At 41.8% G+C, this 19,232-nt stretch overlaps 1 long non-coding RNA gene across 9 annotated transcripts in view; it reads right to left on the bottom strand.

Moving 5' to 3' along the window:
* The window catches only part of LOC110361364 (uncharacterized), a 70,621-nt gene that overhangs the window by 45,619 nt on the left and 5,770 nt on the right, over positions 1-19,232 (bottom strand). For 6 of the 9 annotated variants that reach the window (XR_010472760.1, XR_010472759.1, XR_010472761.1 and 3 more), the window contains exon 4: positions 12,377-14,649. The exons of 1 other annotated variant lie outside the window; for it this stretch is intronic. This is a non-coding gene — a long non-coding RNA (uncharacterized LOC110361364). The remainder of the gene's footprint in view (positions 1-12,376; positions 14,650-19,232) is intronic. 2 more of the 9 variants (XR_010472762.1, XR_010472766.1) reach the window with 2 other exon arrangements.

The following is a 19,232-nucleotide window of genomic DNA, read 5'->3' as shown; positions in this document are numbered from 1 at the left end:
GTTTTTTTTCACTCTACCATTTGTGTAATTATTTTAGAGAATAGGGTTGAATAAATCATAATAAAAAATGCAACTAAAGCTACTATCCCAGCAGCAGGCCAAACACATTGCATTTTAAAACACCTGGGAATTCCACATGGAGCATGTGCATATGGGAAAAAGGATAAGAATGAACATTTATAGTGAGGGGTTAGAATTTTCTCATACTCCTCCTAAACTGTTGTTTATTGCAGATGTGAGATAATGATATCATCTCTTTCTTGGATGCCACAAATTATTTGTTGTCATACTGAATCAAAATCATTGGTTTCTATAATATGACTGAAATTTTTTTATCACTTCATAAGAAGTGTGCTTCTTAAAAGTATTGTAGAGTTAATTAAAGACAGGAGAGTTATTGCAGAGCATTTAGGTCTTCTGTAAAAAAAAATAAACAAACATGAAAGCCAAAAAGAATTTCAAAACTTGATCAGAATTTTCCTCAGTGTTGGGCTGTTTTCAAACTTATAATGAAAATGGAAATTTTCTGAAGCAGACATTTCTGCTTAGTAGAAACCTATTTTCCACCAAAAATACTTCATTTGAAAATTTCAGCCATCTTTAGAAGATCACATTTCAATGGGTTATCTATTTGTCTCCTTTACATGTACAGAAAGGGTATTACATTTTTGGCCGTGTAGGTTTCATGTCTGCCTGGCGACGTGCAGGAACTGTTAAGAGCATGCTGGATTTCCTCAGGAAAGAGAGCCAATATCCTCAACAGTATTGTGTATTTATTAAAAAACAGAACCAAGAATTGGTTGGGTTTTTTGTTTGTTTGGTTGTTGTTGTTGTTTTGAGAAGAATAATCCATTAGCTATTGATATTTCTACTCTTCATTTCTGGAGTTGCTTTGCAGAAGACAGTTCAGTTTTCTGTATCCCCAGTAGTGGCATTTACTTCACTGAGGAAATCTTGTTCCACACAGCTACAGGTCAGTAGAAAATATAGGGATGCATTACCAGAGTAGGCGCCCAAGAAGAAGCCACCAGTTGCCCTAAATCAGTCTTTTGAAATTCTCCATAGGTGCAAGAGAAAAAAAAAAGACAGCACTACTCTTTGAATCTCTCCCTTCCTCCACCACTCTCCCAGATGTGAGGTTTCCTTGTTGCTTCCATCTCCAACCCAAAAAAATGACTGTCACAGCCATTTGGGTAAGACATGTCCTTAGTCACACGTGGGAATGTAAGGAACAGAGCAGCTGGGGACACTAGATGAGAAATGCATGCTAGCAATATCAGTGTCCTCCCAGGAGCTGCTGTCACTAGGGGAGAACCCACCTTTTCTTAAAGAAGCACATTGTCACATAAAGAAAATCGAACCCTAGCCATTCAGCATCTTCAGGGAGGTATCCCCAAAACAACACTGATCTTCCTTTCTTCTTTGTCCTGTCTGGCTGCATAGTCCTCACCACAGAGGTCCATTTGTTCTCTTGAGCTTTTGAAGATCCACCCTTGGGTGATGATGGTGTAAGGTCAGGGCTGAAAAGGCTGGAGATGCCTTACAGATCCTGAGATGGTGAAATGGTGCCTGAGTCTTGGCAGCAGCAATGCTGTAGCCAAACCAGTCCCTTGCTCTCCTCACCAGGAGGAACAGCAGACATCAGGTGCGACTTTGTCCTTTGCTTGCCTCCTGCTTCAGCAGAGCTAAGGCAGAGCCTGCTGCCAGCCAGAAACCAGCAGCAGATTGCAAGTACAACTTTTCTCTCTCTTTGTCTGTTTTATCTGTACATTCATCTGTGTGTAACTCAGGAAAGCCGGCTGAAATCAAAAGTTCACTATTTCTTCATCCAGCCACAGTATGTCAGTTACTCAAAGTAAAGGACGGACCTGCTGTGAAATAGAAAGTGTTCCCCAACTTGCACTGATTTCTCATAAAGACACTGTACCAATCAGTTCGATACCTGTGGCTTCCTACTAAAAGCAGATGATATTTCACAGCAGGTAACCAAGCACAAAGGGATGTATAAATTAAGCAAAATGCTTTTTATTTGCCTTTTGCCTTCCAGTGACCACTTTGTTTGCATAGAAATAGAGATTTATTTTTTTTTTCTTTTTGAAGGCAGCCAATGAAAATTCCTAGTTTTTTACTCCAGTACATATGAATTCTTCCAGTAATATAACAAGGCTAAATTTCTACTTAAAATTCAGTTTTCTATTTGAAATAGAATTTTTATTTGTACCAGAATCTCTCCTTCGTAACTAGTAAAGAAATGGGCTCAGTATGAAATCATAAGCCCACTGACATGATCACCTGCTGGAAGAAGGAATGTGTAACCACATGGCAATGCCTATTCTGTTTCTTATACTATCAGATATTATGATTCTATAGGCTGATCCAGCATATCCATTTTTATTTTAACCTCAGTGCTGGATTGGGTCTTCAATCATTTTTAGAATAAAAACACTTGGAAACACCTAATTAAGATCATCAATAATTTGAAGACAAAACTAAAACTGTAAAATAAATGTTGCAAAAATATGAATGACACTTTTATTGTCTTCCACAGAGAAGCAAGAAAACAAACAAGTTTGAGCCATACAGTACCTGACAAACTAAAGGTTCTGATGAAACCAGTGTGCATTTAAGAGATCAATTATGAAAATTAGTGTGCTTTAATGATTCAGTGATACTCAGTGGATGTAAAGAGAATAGCTGCAAACATCTGAAGTAGGGAAATTACTAAAATTGCAACAATGAGAAATGAAGGCAGTATATATCAACCCAGCTCACACTGTCTGAACTCAACTGCCTTTCGGCTGTCAGAAAGGCATCTAAATGAGACACAAAATCTGGTAGATTCACTTTGAGGGCATAAAGGGCTGGATTATTTTACATACAAGATCTGCTTCACAGAGGGAGACTGGCTACACCTCCCAAATTCTCAAGCTGCCTGGCTTTGAATATAAGGCTAACAGCTTTTCAGTTGATCCTGGTTATTAAAGGGCATTCTTCAGCTGTTGATCAGTGTGGCATAGTGTCCCTCTCTTATCTTCCTGAACAAATCATATTGTCTATTCCCCTGTTTTTCCTAACATAACATCTGGTATGCCAGGATGTTTTGTGGCAGTTGATATCTCAATGGCCCACATGGCTTTGAGCCCACTAGTGATGCTTCCATTTGTGAGCTGGCAGCAGGTGTTTCTAGAATTTTTCCTGCTAATCAGGTTGCTTGCCAGCATGATGCTCTCTTTTGTCCATAGTTGTGATGGACAAGCTTTGTTAGGCTGCTTATTCTTGCAGTTATGTTATGTTCCTTGAAGGGACTAACTGCATGAGGCGGACACCTCTAGAAGGCAGGAGAAGACTCCTCCTTCCCAAGAGATATACGTTTGTGCACAGAAGTGGAGTGTCTGCGGCATGAGAGTTTTGGCTCAGAACAGGGAGCCTGCAGTACGTGCACAGACTGAGAAACTGTTAAGAGCAGGGGTGTCAAACTCATTTTCACTGGGTGTCACGGAGGCACCCCACAGGTCAATTTAAGGGACAACAAGGTCCAAAAACAACTTTTATTGAACCGGTGGAAAACAGGGTTTTAGCACTCCAAAAGTGACTTAAATACGGATATCAGCTGAGGAAAATTATTGAGAGGGGCAGCCACTAATACAACAGGAGGTCCACAGAGTGCATGCACGTGGCTTCACCAAAACAATGCCGGAGCCGTCCCTGAGTCCCAGAGGAATACACACTTGCCTGAACACGGTGCGGGATTATTTTTAAAGAGATACACGTACTCGTAGTGAGTACGGAAAGTGTGCACTCGCGATTCCGCGAGAGTAAATTTATAATACGCTCGCAGTCCTGCGAGAGTTATTTTACACGTGCAAATGTGCACGGAATCCTACACGTGCTTATGTGGAAGCACGGGAGGAAAATACACTCGCGATTGTGTGAGGGGCTCTCGGCGGCCATTCGCGATTGTGCAAGGAAATAAAGTACTTATGCAAATGTGCACGGAAAGAAAATACACCCGCGATTCTGCGAGGATTAATTTTACACGCGCTCATATGGAGCGCGGAAAGTTATACGTGCATATGTGCATGAAAAGTATAAATATACTCTCAATCCTGCGAGAAGTTTTACTTACACCCGTGGCAGCGAAGCAAGCGGACTCTCCATCCCAGGGAGGGGGACTCTCCTGGCGGCAGTGGCTAAGCTCGTACTCCGAGAGACCCCCACACAAAATGGGGCTGGGTCTCGACGAGAATCCCGTTTTTATCTGATCAGATCTGACTGTAGGCACTCTAGAAGCTTCTCTGCACCCCCCACACTGGCTGTGGGTGCCCCTGGAGCCTCCAAACATCCCCCACACTGGGCGCGGCTCAGTGTGCCTTGGCACTCCCTTCTTCTAATGTCCCAGGAGCCAGGGTGCTCTGGGCCAAACAAAAGAAGTTGTTAGCCTCAAGTAGCAGAGAAAGAGGGAGATGTGCCATACTGAAGGAGGGAGGGGGGTTGCATTCTGCCACACTGGGGGCCACATCAGCCACAGTAGGAGCAATTACATTTATACATGCCTAAAATTACATTTGGCCATTACATTTTGCCATTCCATGAAGGCAACAGCGAGGCTGATGTGACCCCCAGTGAAAATGAGTTTGGTACCCCTGGTTTAGAGGAACAGAGATCAGAAATCTGGGATTTTCAGATTATGGAAATAAATACTGCTGGGACAGACAGGATTGTCTGTGGGTTGTTGCAACTCAGAAGTGTTTTGTGTTGTCTGAAACCAATCTCAGGACCAAAAAAAAGTACTTGCAAGGACACAGTGGACAGGAGTCATCTGGGCTATAACAAGACATTGGCAAAGCCACATTAAACCAAAAGTTCATTTTGCTCTGCATTTTGTCCCTATCGGTGAGCTTCCTATATCAGAAGTAAATGTTGCAGTAAAAATGAGACTCTGTATCAAAAGCATTCTGAAAATCAAACACTTCATCCTTATCCATACATTCATTGACCTCTGGGAAGAACTGTAAAAGATCTGCAAGTAAGGACTTCCCTTTCCAAAAAACAACATACTGACTGCTTCACAGAAAAAACAGGTTGACTCTTGCTAGTTAAATCAAGTGTACCACATGTCCATTAATTCAATTTTTTATTATAGTTTCTAGTAATTTGATCTACTCTGGAAACACTTTTTTTTCTTTTTTTTTTTTTTTTTTTAAATAGATCACAGTATCACAGTATGTTTGGGATTGGAAGGGACCTCAAAAGATCATCTAGTCCAATCTCCCTGCTGGAGCAGGAACGCCTAGTTGAGGTCACACAGGAACATGTCCAGGCGGGTTTTGAATGCCTCCAGAGAAGGAGACTCCACAACCGCCCTGGGCAGCCTGTTCCAGTGCTCTGTCACCCTTACTGAGAAGAAGTTTTTTCTCAAATTTAAGCGGAACCTCTTGTGTTCCAGCTTGATCCCATTGCCCCTTGTCCTATCATTGTTTGCCACCGAGAAGAGCCTGGCTCCATCCTCATGGCACTCACCCTTTATATATTTATAAACATTAATAAGGTCCCCCTTAGTCTCCTCTTCTCCAAACTAAAGAGACCCAGCTCCCTCAGCCTTTCTTCATAAGGGAGGTGCTCCACTCCCTTAATCATCTTGGTTGCCCTACGCTGGACCCTCTACAGCAGTTCCCTGTCCTTCTGGAACTGAGGGGCCCAGAACTGGACACAATATTCCAGATGTGGTGTCACCAGGGCGGAGTAGAGGGGAAGGAGGACCTCTCTCGATCTACTAACCACCCCCCTTCTAATACACCCCAGGATGCCATTGGCCTTCCTGGCCACAAGGGCACAGTGCTGGCTCATGGTCATCTTGTTGTCAACCAGGACCCCCAGGTCCCTTTCCCCTACACTGCTCTCTAATATGTAATTTCCCAACCTATACTGGAACCTGGGGTTGTTCCTGCCCAGATGCAGGACTCTACACTTTCCCTTGTTGAATTTCATTAGGTTATTCCCCGCCCAACTCTCTAGCCTGTCCAGGTCCCGCTGGATGGCAGCACAGCTTTCTGGTGTGTCAGCCACCCCTCCCAGCTTAGTGTCATCAGCAAACTAGATACCTTAATGTCACCCCTGAGTCCTCAGGTGTAGTTGCAATTTAACTAAGAGGGCATATACCATGATTAGTAATTCAACTATTTCATCCTTTACTTCCTTTGGATCTCATGAGTGAACACACTCTGGTCCTGGTGATATGTGACTGTTCATTTTTCATTTAGTCCCAGCATCCCTTCAGCACCACTTCAGTTTCTGATGAGTCCCCCGTGAAGAACGACTTTTCAATAGGAAAATTTCTTCAATAGGAAAATTTCTTCTGCGGTGAACACTGGTGCAACAAAAGTCTCTATCACTTCTGGAATTGCTCTGTCTTCTCTGAGAGTGATCATCAGTGAACCCTGCAAATTTTCTGGCAGGCTTTTTGTTTCTGATGTGTATTAATAAATACTTATTTCTAGTTTAATTACTTTTGCTAATTGCTCTTAAATGTCTTTGTTGCTTTTTCTTCTTTTGTTTCTAGACATATAAAGGATGTATGTATCTATCTATTTCTATTCTTTCCTACCCAATGATTTCCAGTCTTCTTTGTTTTAAAGCTAATGTTTTAGTTCACATTCCAATAAAACCTAGTTTATTTGAGTTTAAAATAATTTCAATCTTTGAAAGGTCACTAAAAGAAAAGGTTCAGGAAAAACCTTCTCAGATCATTGGCTAATGTAAGGACCCTTTGTAATGTTGTTCTTCTTCTACATCCTATTAAAGGGTTTAATTTGATTTCTCACTTCTCCTCAGCAGAAGTCATGATCGACCCACCATCTACACAGATCAGAAGGAAAAAAATGCGTTTCTAAGGTGCTTCGAGAATGTGTTTAACTTCAGCAGTTCTCAGGCAATAGGGGATGCTTCCAGAATGAATCTGGAAAAAGAGTTTATGCTTAGTTAATCGTTAGCTTTTGTTTTGAAATTTGCAAATATTTATTTCATGTTCTTGAGTACCTCTCTTTTTCAGATACTGCAGGCTTTTTGTCATTGATTCTGCCACCCACCAGCATAAATCTCAAAACAGAAGGTCACACTGTTTTAGAAGAATATACCAAAACTATATTACATCTGGGAGACTGGAAGCTTACTGCATGAAAGAAGCAAATACTGAAAAGCCGAATAAGAATACAAGAGTAACAGGTGACAAGCTCCAGACTGCATCCACCTCAGAACCCGTAACTCTAATCTGCCAGAGAGGCAAAGCCTCTGTGAGGAAAAGTGTGACAATCAGGGGGCTCATCTCTGCTGTCCAGTGACCTCTCATGATAGCTGTCCTAAGAAACTGTTAAAATATGGGGGCATCCGAATCTGTGAGCCCAAACAAGATGAGGATTTGAAGCAGGTTCTTGGAAACAAAATTAGCCACAAGTCTCAAAATTGTCATGTCTAAATGTAACATTTATTTAAATGATTTAGTTTCCCTTCAGTCATTTATTTATACATACAGAAGCTGCCCCCACTCATCCTATACATGCAGACATAAACAAATTAATTAATTGTTTTCTCCAACAGACTTAAAAAGGAAAGAGTGAGAGAGATTTTCTGTTTCTAAATGCTTGGAAGCTGATACTATGGGGACTTGATAATTACCAAAGCAACAAGAAAAAAGCAATTCTTAAAATGGGAACAGATGTCATATTTCCTTCAATCATGAGATCTGCAATAGTAGTTTAATCTTTTTTCACATGACAAGGTTATCAGGAGAAAGGGTTATGGCTATAAGACAAATCACATGGTAAGAATAGAGGCCAAACACTAACAATTTCAAAACAGTGGCTTTTTTACTAAAGAACAGGAAAAGTTGTCACTGGATAACTGGATGCACTTCTGGACAAGTCAAAGGCAGGATCTGTGCTGATGCCAATGATATTAGGGAAGCATGGAGAACGTCTAGAGGCATGGTGATACTAGGAAAAATAAGTGCAGAAAAACAGACCTGGAAGACAGATTCTGGGTCACTGAGTTCCAGGACCTTCACCGCTTGCACCGCAAGATCTCCTCATAAATATTTAAAGAGCTCCCTTCACAGTGTGTTTTATTTGTCCTTGATTGTCCTTCTAAAAGGCTGTTCACTACTCTGTTATAAGCACTCTTCAAATTTCCAGCCAAATCTAATTATCATCCAGTTTAAACTTATCTGGTTTTGTGCTAGCTTTGACCCCTGCAAAATAACACTTTTTTATCCTCAGTGACATATTTATAGAGAGACAGCAGCTGTTCTCAGCCTAAGCTGAACTCAATAGTCTCTTCTGGTCATATCCGGTACTTCCCAGATCCCACCATTCCCTTCCCTTTGCAGGCCTCATAGCTCAACGGCCTCTCCAGGTGACTGTATGCAGCTGAGTGGTTGGGGTTGTGGGGGAACACTGCAAATTAACAGGTTCTCACAGTGTCCATTTGTGGCTTGTTTTTCTGAGCAGCTGTGTTTCACTGGCAACAGTAACACATCACAGATGCACTGTTATGCTGTGATCTGGTCCTTCTTTTCAGTTGTTTATCATGAATGAGCTCCTCACTTTTAAAATCTGAGTCCTCAATTACACAAATTTGCATGACATTTAATTGAGCTCCATCTCATTTCACCTCTTATTAATCCTCTCACTTCCTCATGTCTTATTTTCTTTCATGGAGATCCTATCTTACGAGATCACCGACTCACACAGAATCACAGAATGTTAAGGATTGGAAGGGACCTCAAAAGACCATCTAGTCCAATCCCCCTGCTGGAGCAGGGACACCTAGATGAGGCTACACAGGAATGTGTCCAGGTGGGTTTTGAATGTCACCAGAGTAGGAGACTCCACAACCCCCCTGGGCAGCCTGTTCCAGTGTTCTGTCACCCTCACTGAGAAGAAGTTTCTTCTCACATTTAAGTGGAACCTCTTGTGTTCCAGTTTGATCCCATTGCCCCTTGTCCTACCATTGGTTGTCATCGAGAAGAGCCTGGCTCCATCCTCGTGACACTCACCCTTTATATATTTGTAAACATTAATAAGGTCCCCCCTTAGTCTCCTCTTCTCCAAGCTCAAGAGCTCCAGCTCCCTCAGCCTTTCCTCAGAAGGGAGATGTTCCGCTCCCTTAATCATCTTCCTTGCCCTGTGCTGGACTCTCTCCAGCAGTTCCTTGTCCTTCTTGAACTGAGGGGCCCAGAACTGGACACAATATTCCAGATGTGGTGTCACCACGGCAGAGTAGAGGGGAAAGAGAACCTCTGTCGACCTACTAACCACACTCCTTCTGATACACCCCAGGATGCCATTGGCCTTCTTGACCACAAGGGCACAGTGCTGACTCATGGTCATCTTGTTGTCCACCAGGACCCCCAGGTCCCTTTCTCCTACGCTGTTCTCTAATAAGTCATTCCCCAATTTATACTGGAACCTGGGGTTGTTCCTAACCATATGAAATACTGTACACTTGCCTTTGTTATACTTCATTAAATATTTCCCCGCCCAACTCTCCAGCCTGTCCAGGTCCTGATGGATGGCAGCACAGCCTTCTGGCGTGTCAGCCACTCCTCCCAGCTTGGTGTCATCAGCAAACTTGCTGATAGTACACTATTCCCTCATCCAAATCAGTGATGAATATATTGAATAATACCGGCCTCAGTACTGACCCTTGAGGCACTCCACTAGATACAGGTGTCCAACTAGACTCTGCCCCATTGACCACAACTCTCTGGCTTCTTTCCTTCAGCCAGTTTACAGTTCACCTCACTACCCGATCATAAAGAACACACTCCCTCAGTTTAGCTGTAAGGATGCTGTTGGAGACTGTCAAATGCTTTACTGAAGTCAAGGTAGACCACATCCACTGCTCTGCCATTATCTATCCACCTCGTTATGTCCTCATGAAAGGCAATGAGGTTGGCCAAGCATGCCTTCCCCTTGATGAAGCCATGTTGACTTCCCCTAATAACCCTCTTATCTTTGATATGCCTTGAGATGGCACCAAGTTCCATCACTTTCCCAGGGATGGAAGTGAGGCTGGCCGGTCTATAGTTACCCAGGTCCTCCTTCTTGCCCTTTTTGAAGACTGGAGTAACATTTGCTTTCCTCCAGTCTTCAGGCACCTCTCCCATTTCCCAAGACTTGGCAAAGATGATGGAGAGTGGTCCAGCAATGACCTCAGCCAGCTCCCTCAGCACCCCATCCGAACACATGGATTTATGGATGTCCAGATTGCTTAATTGCTCCCTAACCCAGTCCTCATCAACTGAAGCAAACTCCTCCATTATCCTGACTTCCTCTGGGTTCTCAGCGGTATGGGACTCCTCAGGACAGCTTCCGGCAGAGCAGACAGAGACAAAGAAGGCACTCAGTAAGTCTGCCTTCTCTGTATCTTCTGTCACCAGGGCACCCACCTCATTCATCAGTGGGCCTACATTGCCTCTGGTGTTAGTTTTATCTGCCACATATTTGATAGAGCTCTTTCTGTTGTCCTTGACCCCTCTCGCCAGGTTTAATTCTGAGGAGGCCTTAGCTTTCCTAGTTGCCTGCCTACACCCTCTGACAACAGCCTTACATTCTTCCCAAGTGGCCAGCCCCTCCTTCCATGATCTATAAATTCTCCTCTTCCACTTGAGCTTACCCAGCAGTTCCCTGTTTAACCACTGTCTGGGCTGATGTCTTGTAAAACCAGCTGTTATCAAAGAAACCAAAGCCCTGCCTGTAGCACCAGTCTTGTAGCCAGTTGTTTATGGACTGAATTTTTCTATTCCATCCCATGTCATCACCAAAAACTGGAAGGAGGGAAGAGAAAATCACTTGAGCCCCAGACTCTTTTACCATCCGTCCCAAGGCCTTGAAATCTTTCTTCATTCCCCTCAGACTGCAGGATGCAGCTTCCTGCCCCTCTGTCTGGAAGATCAGCAGTGGGTAGTAGTCTGTTGGGTGCACAAGATTGCGGAGCACCCTGGTGATGTCCCTGATTCGGGCTCCAGGTAGACTACAAACTTCCCTACGATGAGGTTCAACTCTGCATGTTGGGCCCTCTGTCCCTCTCAGAAGGGAATTGCCTAATACAATTACCCTTCTTTCTTTCTTATCTGTGGCAGTCTTGAGGCATGGAGTCAACTGCCTCTTTCTGTGTGACCTTGTAGATGGGCCGTGCACCACATCCTCACCTACTCTTCAAGATCCAGGGCCTCAATCCTGTTACGGAGGGGCAGCTGGGGAAGCAAAGCAGGTAGGGAGGGGATTTGCCCACGGCACCGAACTGGAACTCGCTTCCAACCCTCATCATATTTTTGGTCTCCTATGTCTGCCCAACAGCAACAGGGCAGGGGCTGTCTTGGGTCTTCCCCCTCCACCCAACAGGGCAAGGGTTCCATCACCTTATGGGGGATATCCCCCTGAAGCCTCTCTGAGTGGCACTCCAGGGAGTTACTCCATCAGTCGATCTCCTTTTCACATTCCCTGATGGACCTCAGCGTCTTGACCTCCTCCTTAAGTTTTGCGACCATGCTGAGCAGATCTTGCACCTGCTCACACAGGTGGAATGCTGGCTGTCTTGCCCTGGCAGCAGCAGGCTCTGGCACTCCCTGCAGCCAGAAACCTGAACAGCCACGGTTTGGGGCAGGCAGTCGGTCTGAGTTGCTACAGTCTTTTTGAGACAAGCTCTCTTGGCCGTTAGCAACACAAGGGTTTTCCTCAGCACATTTCTATTTTTGGGGTCAAGATCATTACTGAAAATATTAAACTAGGTTGATCTGAGAAACTATCAAAGAAGAACTCCAGTAACTTCCCTTCATCCAGCCACATACTTTCCCTTTCTGCTTTTCCTATTATCATCTCTCCTCTAACTAACTTACCCAGATTATAGTTCATGTACTTTCGTACCAGACCTTCCCAATAAATATATATCCATGTGACCCTACTTTGTCGATATCCAGAGAGATTATTTCATTCCCCTTTCAGTTGCCTAGAAAATCAATTCTCATATTAAGGAATGTTATCCATTTCTATTGATAGCATCTATGTAAACCCCTTTTACAATTTTGCCATTTACCATGATATTCAAGTTCCTTCAGGAAATAATTCACTTTAAAGTAGTGTATTGTTGAAGAGCAAATCAAAACTGATGAGCACAAATGGGGACATAAACCAGGGAGAAACCTGTATACAAGACTTCATTGTTTCATCTCTTAAGTGAATGTGTATGCAACACTTTGTTTAGACATTGTTTTTGAGCCAATTTAGGCAGAAATTCCAGTGAGAGACAAACTTGTTTATTTAACAAGAAATACACAGAGAGAGGGAAAATCCACTCCAAGAGTGTTATACAGGGAAATTACCTGTTGCTAAGAGCTGCTCTTGTCAAGGGTACAGAGATTTGCAAAGCATATCCCTCTTTGTGACAGGAGCAGATACACGTCCCCAAATCTCCTGAAGAATAGAAAGAAATTGCATCTGGTCTAGGGGGACACATTATATACTCTATGCTCACCGACATGCATTTTAAAAAAAACTAGTCTAGAAGTTTAAATAAAAACAAGGAAGTATATACGGAGTCTGGTATGTTAGAGAAAGACTCTTGATTTGAACTCCTAAATTCTACAACAATGCAAATTACTATTCTCATAATTAACAATAATAATAATAGTAACATAAACACTTCTATAGCAAAGCACAAAATTTAACATAAAAGTCATCTTTGTCTCACAGCAAGAAGCAAGCTAGGAGCATAGAAAATGCCTCAAAGGCTCAGCAAAGCCCTTCCAGGCACATCTCTTGGGTAATCTGCACTTGAGAAGCCTATATTTCTTTAAAGAAATAAAGTTAAGTTATCTCTGGGGGATAATAAGCTAGTGGTAAAGTATTTTTCTTTTCTGCACCAGCAGAGGTAGTTCCTCATGGTTGAGAGAGCAAATGCTGCCCACCCTCATGTGTCAGGTGGAGAACAGTCTTTATTTGCTGTTCTAAATCAGACTTCGGGCATAACTTTACATGCTTCTCATGCATACTCACTTACAGATGTCAGCAGCTTCCACTTCAGAGAAAATGTTTGTCTTCCTCCTGCAATGTGAATACAGTTCTGCCCCCGCATTTATATGCCACTGTTGTACTTTATTTGCAGCATTACACTAGTACTAGAAATTAAATGACCCCTCTTAGAAATTCAAATAAATAAATAAAACCCCATGTTATTCAACCAATCTTTCTCGGGGGAAAAAAACAAAAGCTCTTTCCAAAGAAATGGGATATTCTGAGCAAGACATCTTCGTCGCCTCAGATGAGCTTCACCTCTCATCCCGCAGAGGTCAACGCACTGCAGTGCAATGACAACAGACAACTCTTTTACTTTATTTTTGTAGAGTATTGTCAGCCCACAGCAGCCAAGCATCAAGGCTGCTCAGAGCAACATTCTGTGCTGTGTAGCACATTGTCATGGCAACCAAACAAATGGGTCATCCCACTCCTGCCAGGTTTCTTTGTTGCATACTGTGCAAGAGAAATCACAGCACGAGCGTGAATGTGTCTTTGAGCTTCTGCAAGACCGAGCCAAGCTCCCTTCCTGCTCTGGCCTTGGGCATGGTACCTCTTGGGGAGACACAGAGCTGGTGTGACTGCTCAGGGACATGTAGATGCTGTGGTCTATGAGCTCAGAGGATAGACAAGACAAGACAAGACAAGAATTTTGGAGTGAAAGCCACTACCAGGAGCTAGTGATGATCTCTTCTCCAATAAAAATTGTTGGGTAGTAGATGCAAAGAGACTACTAAAGCAAAGGCAATAAAGTGTGAATGGTTGTGCTATGTGCTGGTGGTGAAATAACTGGGAAATGCAGTGTTGTAGTTGAGAGAGTCCTCTGAGGAGTGTGAAAGTGTGTCTGCAGAGCACTGATTTCTTTTGACTTCTTCCATCCTTGCTGTTGCAGTCTTATTCCCTTTCTTCATAGTTTGCCTCATTCTCATTCTTTCATCCTTTTCTACTCCCATTCTTCTGTGTATTCTGTAGTATTCCTTTGCTGACACTTCACCTTCTACACCTGTAGTCCCATTAGCTCACACCCACCCTGCCACCCTCCATAGCTTCTGGTAGGATTGTTTCAGCATCACCTGCCCTTTACATTGCAAGATCCTTTGTATCATGAGACTTTGTTTTCCAACAGATGAGAACTTAATCAAGATTATAGCTATTCCAGCTGGAATTGTGTGTGCCAAACATCTGCATGAAGAAGGTATTTTCCGGAAGTTTATGTAATTATTGTCAGCCAAAATTAATAAAATATTTCCAAGATTCAGGACAGGGCTGACATGGGCCTGGGCCAAAATTACGGTAAACTTAAACAAATTTCCCATACTTTGTACTATCACCATGCTACAGAGCAGGGTTTTGCAGTTTATCAGGACATGTTGCACTTTCCTATAGGGCATGTTTCTTGTTTTTCTTGTGAATACCTGCTCTTTTCCAAATAACTTATAAGCCCCTGAAAAATTGCCATTTGCACATTTCAACAGAGAATTCTTAGTGTTTACCAGATAAGATCCCAAGAGGTTTTGCTCATGTGGTGCATGCTGCAGACCGGGGACTGTAGTGCAGTGTCCCACAAGGGAAGGATGAGAGTCTGAAAAAGGTAAGAAGACTTTTGAGATGCGAGCTGGATCAAGAGAAAGACCAAGACTACTAGGTAAGAAGATGAGTTTATGAGGATGAGCAGAATCATAGAATCACAGAATGTTTTGGATTAAAGATCATCTAACCCAACCCCCCTGCCATGGGCAGAGACACCTTTCAGTAGACCAGGTTGCTCAAAGTCCCATCCAACCTGGTCTACCAGGGATGGGGCATCCACAACTTCTCTAGGCAATCTGTTTCAGTGTCTCACCACCCTCACAGTAAAGAACTTCTTCCTGATGTTTAATCTATAATATACTCTCTTTCAGTTTAAAACTGTCACTCCTATTGCTACACTCCCTTACAAAGAGTTCCTTCCCATCTTTTCTGTAGGAACAAGACTTAAAGCTAGTGATCAGATGTTTTCAGAGACCAGATCTAATGTGTGAGAAAATGAGAAGAAACAAGAAGGGTACTGGGTTTAATATAGTCCCAGATACTGGGGAACAACAGGGACTGGACAGGTAACACATTGTGGCAGGAAACCTGTAATGAAAACGTACTGGGTGCAGCTTCGCAGATAAAGGACCACAGGGAGGCATAGGGGGTACCCATGGGGAGTGAGAGAAGACACAGTAGATGAGGAGGCTGAGCTCCCCAGACAGCAGTGGTGCAGTGGGAAGAAAAGAACGGGCAGGACAGATTGCATGAGGACTAAGAAGGGAGAAAGCGGGACTGATTGCAAAGGAAGACTGGCATGAGAAATCCGAGAAAGAGTAACAGAGACTGAGACAGTAACAACAGCTATAAAATACTCTCACGAGGAAATGTTGGAAACACGGGGCAGAAGGGATTGATCTTATGGAGAAACAGCAGGAGCTATGCCTGGAATTGAGTTAAATATTCATAAGTCTCATTGATCTGCTGTCAGCAAATATGTGTAAAAACCCTCAGCAAAGTGTCTCATTGCCCCACTTAGAAGGAGAACTTGCTGTGGCCAGCAGTTACTTCACCAGCTCAGACTGCCAAGTTCTGTGTAGTGGCTATAGGTGTTACCACTACACAGGTGAACTGTGAAGTCACGAGGATGATGTCACATTATGGGATATCCTGCTCCTTTTTCTGTTTAAAAACAAACAAACTATTAAAAAAACCCCACAATATTACCTGCACAATGCTTTTAAGATAACATGAAGTTCCCAAAGCATTGTAAATGTACTTCTCTGTGAGATCTTTTCCCAATCCACTTGCGTGACTTTATTATGGTGGGAGATTTACTTAAAGGTTATTGAACTGTTATTGCAACAGGAATTGGGGATCAGTTTTATGGAAACAGCCTGTTGTGAAAATGAGCTACATCTGTGCTGTGAAAGGTGTACATCCTGCAGGCCCACAGGTCAGAAGGTGTGTACAGAAGGAAGTGGGAAGAGAAAGTCTGATCTCTCCATTAAACCTTCTGCAGAATTATCTTCTACCCAGCCTCCTTCCATGGTGTTGTCTATGATGCTAGGCAAGTAGATAGAGCAAATCTATTCATGTGTGGCAATTAATTATGCCTTATTCATTATCTGTGCCTCTCACTTGAGCTTGAATTGAAAAGGTCTCGTGCTTTCACCATTGCCTTTCATGTCTTTGAGAGCTGTGCTATGAATGTCTAATATGCCAAATGTACTGAAAAAAAATGTTTTCCATTGCTAACTGAAACCGAGCAGGAACTATTTTAATTTCTGTTGTTCCTCAGTCATCCAGATATAAAATGTATGTACAAGTACTGCCTTATGTTACAGACATGTTCTGAAAATACGTTCATTTCTATTTGTGTAGCTGTTGGATTTTAATAAGAACAGCATGAAAAGTTTCAGAGACAGTTCAATAACTCTGTCTTTAGAACACGTTTTGAAAAGTACAGGAAATAAGGCAAAGGAACCACATGAATACACAAAATACTGAAAAGTTATTTAAAAGGTGAATCAGGCAGATGTGCTATGAAAAAGCATAGTATGTAACAGTGAAATTGCAGGTGGAAGTAGAAAGCATAATCACAAAAAGCCAAATTAAGTTTGTATACAGATCTTAATTCTTGCATTCTCTATTGAGGGCTTGACTTTTCAGCTTCAAGAGTAGTATAATAAAATAACATTGCACAGGTTTTGTATATACTCATAATTTCTGTGACAGAAACAAATATTGAAAAACCAAGAAAATCCCAACCTCCAGAGCCATGGGGATAGCATACTCTTTTCTAGATCAATGTGATCATGTGATTTGGGTGTGGTTGTATCCTAATCTGTTGTTCTGTTTCATTTTTGTGCTCTTTCACATTCTTTTTGAGTAAGAGTGTATCTTTCTGTATATTTATACAGTGCCCTATGCAGTCAGATTACAGCCCTGATAGCAGCTGTGAGATGTTTAATGCAACACAAATATTAAATCACCTTAGTATTGTCAAAATCATGAACAGCCCATCACAGAGACTGGTATTTTTAAAATGCAATATTAAAAGGTTGTCCTTGACCTCAGGGATTTATAAATTTTAAATAAGAAACAGCACATAAGACACAAGCAGATGAAATAATAACAAGATACAGTGGTCCTACCAGCAAAAAAAAAAAAAAAAAACAATATTTTTCTGCATTTATACAAACATAATTGAGAGCATTGTTATATCTTTCATATCAGACCAGCTTGCCACTGCTTTTCAGAGCTTCAGTTAAAGGTCTAGCTATTTATTCCCCTCCTTGGCACTATTGGCTTTTACCTATAGTATGGAAAAGCAATCTATCAAGTAATATATGATAGATTATTTGTTCTGTTTCCTGTTCCCAAAGCCCTGTTGTGTCCACTACATATTCCATTACTGGACTGGCTCACTGAAGTATTGAATTTGTTTCATTGGAAATCTTTCACTGAAAATTGTCTTTCCGAAGTTATAGAATATCTTAAGACTGACACAGGAATTACAGGACAAAAAAGTTGTGCCTTTTGTTACGTGAGAAGTCAGGCTTCCTGCCTGCAAGTATTTAGCAGGACTAATGAATTTAAACATATTATTGTGGTACCATTATTGAACATTTTCAATCACTTGTAAATTCTTTCATTTCAAGATAAGTCTAGGAAGAAGAAAGACTTCCTGTGAAATGCAGAGCTGAGACATAAATTAAACCAAAGAAAACAGGCTATATATCTTAGTGAAAATGACTTCTTCAATATTACATGTGTATAAAGGGATGATATTTTGCCAATCTCTATTTTTCTTTTCCTCAGTGATAGACTGAGGAAAAGAGCTTTTGACTATGGCAAAAAGGAATCCTTCTGGCATGTTTAGCTTTATTATTCCAATCCGATGTTCCTTCTGGTTATCCTTACATTTACAACTGGAACAATACTCTTGAGGAAGTTTCTTCATGTGTCTCTTACTCAGGAGGTAAAAAATAATTGATAGAAAACAGCAAAAATTTCATCAAAACTGATCATTTTCTACTGGTGATTACATAATATCCTGTAATAAAATGAAGATTAAATAGACCTAGACAGAATTCAAGGTAAATGTAATAAGGCAAATAGAACGTAATTTAGGTTTCCTTTTATAGTTCAACATTATCATTAAAAAGAGCAGTGAAAGCTATAATGATAAGATGCTACATAAAAAAGCAGCAGCAGAGAAACTAATTAGAAACAGTATGGAAAAGGAAAAAGATTGTACAGCATAGCACTGTTTATAATGCAAGAGGAGGGAACCAAAAAAGAAACTGTGAACTGGGACTACGACATAGATAATATAAGCTAATTTCTAGTACTGCTAAAGAAATTTGGGCAAATAAACACATATATTGGAAAACAAACAAACAAAACAAAACAAACAACAACAACAACAACAAAAGTGAGTAGAGGAAAGTTCTGGTTCCTTTGTCAGAAGACAAACAAAGTGGAAAGACTGGAAATTTTGCATACAATGGGAAACAGCAAACAATAAATACCCATATGTGGGTATGTATAAATAACAACGGAACTGCTAGAAGTTGTGTACAATGGAAATAATTGCAGCATCTTTCCTTTGAAATGGCACGAAAACAGAGAAAGCACTAAGAATTAAAATAACAGTTCACCTCTGTAGTTAGCAAAAAAAAAAAAAAAAAATACCGCAGAGATTAAGAAAAAATAGAAGATTGATTAGAAGCTAGAGATCTGACAGCAGTAATGAGTCCATAAGGCACGTGGACTGTTTTTCATTTATTTTTTGCCAAACACAAACTTCCCTTTAGGCTATTGCAAGCACCTAGAGCCTCTACCACAACTAGTTCAAAGCTTTACAAATTTCAGGCACTTCTAAGGATTAGAGTTCAGGTTGAAGATGTCAGTATCAGAAGATGCTAGAGGTTTCAGAGTCTAAAGCTTTGTAAGCTGTGAGAGTACCTTCAGAGTTCTTCCCCATGAGGGTCATGACACACTGGAACAGGCTGCCCAGAGGAGCTGTGGCTGCCCCATCCCAGGAAGTGTTCAAGGCCAGGTTGGACGGGGCTTTGAGCAACCTGGTCTAGTGGAAAGTGCCTCTGCCTGAGGCAGTGGGGGCTGGAGCTAGATGATCTTTAAGGT

This window comes from Columba livia, chromosome 5 (genome assembly GCF_036013475.1).
Source record: "Columba livia isolate bColLiv1 breed racing homer chromosome 5, bColLiv1.pat.W.v2, whole genome shotgun sequence".
In the NCBI taxonomy this organism is placed as follows: Eukaryota; Metazoa; Chordata; class Aves; order Columbiformes; family Columbidae; genus Columba; species Columba livia.
Note: the sequence above shows the minus strand (reverse complement) of the source record. Positions and strands in the feature narration are given on the sequence as shown.